Here is a 5,236-nt window from a genome sequence, read left to right as displayed (position 1 = left end):
TGTTCGGGATGCGCCTTTTTGGGGTTGGGAAAACTTTTCCCACTCGTGAAGAGTTTGAGCTGTGCACGGACGGGGGAAATATGCATCATATTTTCGTCATGATTATCGTCACCGGAGGATTTACGTGCTCGCAGAAAAAGGGTGGTTGGAGAAGACTTTAGAAAGACACGTGGTAAACTTTGAGATTTGGATGAGCTGAGCGATTTTTGGCTTTTTTTTTGTTTTGGTGATACCTTTTATGATTTGAAACCTTGGATTTTTTTTTACAAATATAACAAATGAGATTACGCTTTAATTTTTTTTTGAAAATGTGCATGGTTGACTGACAAATGATTTGCTACTCCATTATTGACAGATCAGCTGAAGTTAAACAATAAATCCAAAAATGACCATTGGGAGCAAACCATCCGTCCACTACTTAACCCCTGAAGGCCCCTTTTTTATTAGGTATTACCAGCGCCTTCCCAAGAAGTCTGTAGTTCAACAAAGGAAGGATTCTTAGTCCAATACAAAAAATTTCAGACTCATCAGACATGAAATTTGTCGCTCCATTCCTGACAACACCGTATGGCATCAGATTGCGTTTTTCAATTTTCAATTAATTTTTTTGTTACTCAAAGGTATCTTTGGATAGAAATTTGACCTTTAAGTAAAAAAAATTAATAAAAAACATCACTTATTAGATTTAAAAAATAGTGTCCAATCATTTCTTTGCTCGTCAAAAATGTGCCCATTTACTTAATTTCTGAAGAAGCTGAGAAAATTTCCTGTTGTCCTATGTATTTTTTTATTTTGTCTCTGAAACTATTGGTTCCATTTTCACCATAAAATTTCGAGCAATTTTCTGATCTTAATATTTGTAACATTTTGAAATCAAGACTAATTTTTCGAAAGGGCCAAAAATGCATGCGATCTGAAGTAGATATCGATATTTAGGTGTTTCTGGAAAAATGGGCCAATCCGTTGTATTTAATCCTTTCGAATGTGCATTTTCTGAAAAAAATCACGATTTCTAGGGTTTCCGCCTGGACATACTAAAATCTTTTTCCTGAGAAGTGAATTTTATTTTCAACGATTTAGAAACTAGTTTTGGATTTGATAACAAATCTGAGCAACATTTTCAAAGGGCATTCAAAGCAACCAATAAGCCTGGAAATAACGCCTGGTGACCATAAAAGCTTAACGGCTTTCAACAAAGTTTTATGAAAGTTTTAAGCAGAGTTCGGAAAACCACTCACACTCACAAATCGAGTAGGCTTCCTCACAGCAAACACTCTCGATACTCACCGTGAGTGTGAGGGCTGAGTAAATTTACTCATATTTGAGTAAAATGAGGGCGTGAGTAGGCCGTTTCCAACAATTTGTTATTTCCAAAATCAATGACCACATCAATCCAAAATCAAGTGTCTCTAACAATCGGTTGTACATTCGAGGTAGCGTCAATGTCTATGTATCCGAAGGTTATGTGTTGGTATTAATGTGGTATCAATATTGTTTTGTCTGTCTGGTAGTTTTTTTTATTGCTTCAAAAGAAACCTGAGATTGTCAAAGTCCAGTGGATGGGTAATTATTTTCATAATTTTAAGACCGGTCGAATCCGTTGTGGATTGACCTATCGCAGGATAAATCGGAGGCCACAGACGGGGGCAGCTTCTGCGGATGGATGTTGGCAGCCATACCAAAAGAAGATGGCCGTGTTGCTGTGGGTAATGGTCACTTCCTTCGACAGCTGTGCAACTGTGGCCACTCTCGGTCGCTGACAGTTCTACTAATATGTCTTGCCTAAGAACCAGGACACGCCAATGGAGCCTCAGCGGCCGCCGGTGGCCCTAGCCAAAAGCTGTCCAAAGCACTGGATCGGCCTTTTTTAGTTTTCAGTGAACCTCCAAGCCGGCGGCTATTGCAACTTCTTCGGCATGTCCCAATTCTGAACCAAAACACATTTGTAGAACTGTCGACGACCGGGAGTGGCCACTTACCTCAGCAACACGGCCATCCACTGCTGGTAAAGCTGTTAAAATCCACCCGCAGAGGCATCCCCCGTCTAAACAACCTCCGACCTGTCCGTCGGTAGGACAGCTGGAAGCTGACAACAAACTTTGTGATTAAAAAAAAATTAACTGGCTGAAAAAAAACCAGATAAAAATCAGGATTTGAACCACTGTGATAAAAAAAACTTCTTATTGATAGCACTGCGACTCTACCATCAGGACTACTTTTTCGCTGTTGAATGAACAAGAAAATCACCGATGTAGAGTTTGACATCTCGAAATTTGTTTTCTAAAATAGCCCTCATGAGCGCTCAAAGCCCTCTTTGTGAGTAAATGAGGAAGGCCCTCACACTCACCGAGAGTGATGAGTAATTTACTCGCAGGTAACTTAGTTTTTCCTCATAGTTGAGTAACTCGTGAGTGAGTTTCCGAACTCTGGTTTTAAGAGAGCCTTAAAAACCCGATGGCAATGTCATGCCAAACGGTTATATCGCATGCTTTTTCAAAACCAAGTGCCATTATGCATACAAAATGCTTACTTAAAATCATAAGCTCCTATAAAAGCATTTATCACGGCCAAATAGCAGTGCATAAATATGGTAGTCGGGAACCGTGGTGTAGGGGTAAGCTTGATTGCCTCTCACCCAGTCGGCCTGGGTTCGATCCCACACGGTCCCGGTGGCATTTTTCGAGACGAGATTTGTCTGATCACGCCTTCCGTCGGACGGGAAGTAAATGTTGGCCCCGGACTAACCTCAGAAGATTAGGTCGTTAGCTCAGTCCAGGAGTAGGAGTCGTCTCCCTCGGTCCTGTCTCGGTGGAGTCGCTGGTAGGCAGTTGGACTTACAATCCAAAGGTAATCAGTTCGAATCCCGGGGTGGATGGAAGCTAAGGTGTAAAAAGAGGTTTGCAATTGCCTCAACAATCAAGCCTTCGGACACCTAGTTTCGAGTAGGAATCTCGCAATCGAGAACGCCAAGGCAATGCTGTAGAGCGAATAATTTGATTTGATTTTTTTTAAATATGGCGCTGAACGCGTGGTCTGATTGAATTTGATTGACCGCCATCTTGAGGGGGAAAAAAAAGAAGAAAAAAATGGGCGAAAACACACATTTATGTAGAATTCCGGACATAATTAGCATAGCCATAGAAGTTCAAAAATAATTTGAATTTTTTTTAATGAATTGCTATAAAATATTTTTTCATGAAAAACTATAATTACAAAAGATCTTCCTCACATTAATTGATAACATTTTGAGAAATTGAGCTACCTTGTGCGAGAAATAAGCTCTCAAATTAATTTTAACCATTAACAAAACAAATTTGAAGACATTTGGTTATATAATTGCCGAGATATAGTTATTTGAAGTTAGCAGTTTCAAAAAACGGGTGCCACGATATCTCAACACTGCTTTGACCAAATCGGCTCAAAATTTTGGTGAAGACTCGCTAAACCGGTTCCGTGTGCATGACGAAGGCCGATTTTCAAAAAGTTTATTTTAAAAAAGTTAAAAATATTTTTAAGTTTTTCATATTAAAAATCGTCAGTTTTTGATTTTTGTATTTTTTTAAAAAGCAAAATTTAAAAATCGGGCTTCGTCATGCACACGGGATATGTCTTGAGAGTCTTCATCCCAAATTTCAGCCAATTTGGTCCATCCCATCTCGAGATATCGTGGCACCCGTAAATCAACTCTGTGTTTAGAGAAAAACGCTCACAAAGTTTGACAGTAGGGTAGGGTAGTCATCAATGAGACACTTTTGGTTTTTAACTTTCAACGATTTTTGTATTTTTTTCATCAGCATGTTTTAATGAGCTTTTTGTTGCATTTTCTTTCTTTTGATGTGTTCTAACATTGACCAAAATATGAGATCGATCCGACCTCTACAGCCAGAGCTATCCAACTGTCTCATTGTAGACGCACTTGGCAGGAACAATGAGACAGGTGGGGAACAATGAGACACTTTACGAAAATCAATACTTTTCTAGCAAAACATCATGTTTTTGTATTGTTCCATTGCAGGTGACTTACCTTGAACATTTTAAAGCAATTTTGCCAACTTGAAGCTTTCATTAACAAAAGTTATACTAAAAAGTATTTTAATTTAGTAAAATCCATTTATTTATACCATACCAACTTTATATGTTTGGCTAAATGAAGTCAAAACTCAATAAATATGCCAAAAATCACTTCCGATTCATGTTTTGAAGGATTTCCCTAGATTTTGAAAAGTTTAATGAAGAAAAATCAAAGTGTCTCATTGTTACCCATAGGCTGAAAAGAGTGGGGAACAATGAGACAGCCCTGGATTCTGGGTATATTCTTAATTTTGGTCAATTCTAATGAAAGGCCATTGTAGCCCAACTCATGCCCTATGAAATGACGAAAGAAGTTTGGAGAAATTTTAGTTTTTGTATTATTGGCAGAATATAAGCGAAAATGTAATTTTCAGTCATAATTTACTTTTACACCCCAAAATCAAACATTTATGAATAACCATAACAAAAGCCACTATTATGGCAGACGTGTATCCAGTAGATACACCTTTCCCCAAAATATGAGCCTGATTGGTTGAAACTACGACTTGTGAGAGCCATTTTATCATTGTTCCCCGTGTCTCATTGATGACTACTCTACCCTACACTTTACGCATGGCAAAATTTCAAACTTAAATCGTCTGTTACTCACTTGAATCATGAAATATCTTAATGAAACTTTCAGGAGTGATTGGAAATCATCTTTTTAGTGGAAATAACAGTTTTGCTGTAATATGAAATATTGAGATTTTCGACATGTATGTAACCCCTTAAAGACGTATGAAATGTCATTTTTCCATAACTTTCTGACTAGGTTTTATTAAGGCTTTGAGGAGGTTGTTAAGATTCAATTGTTAAGCCTTGAGCTCCAATGAAGGTTTTATAAATAGGCCGTAAAAACCTTTTGCGGAGTTCCTTTTGGGTTTATCGGGGTTCTGGGGAGGTTGTTACGACTAAGTTTTTTTAGTGTAGGTTTTGGCTAATAGGTTTTATACAGCTACGATAAAGCCTACAATGTTCTAGAGTTTTTTTTTTTGAGAAGGTCCTATACACACAATTTTCATTTTTTGATTTTTAGGTATTTTTGAATATTCCTGAATCAAGGCGGTTTCAAAAACACTCAAAAATCAAAAACTGGAAATTTTGTTAATAGGCATTGCAAATATTTTTCAAAGTTTATGTCGTCGTCCCCCTCCCCATCAAAATT

This window comes from Culex pipiens, chromosome 2 (genome assembly GCF_016801865.2).
Source record: "Culex pipiens pallens isolate TS chromosome 2, TS_CPP_V2, whole genome shotgun sequence".
In the NCBI taxonomy this organism is placed as follows: Eukaryota; Metazoa; Arthropoda; class Insecta; order Diptera; family Culicidae; genus Culex; species Culex pipiens.
This window is presented reverse-complemented; position numbering follows the sequence as displayed.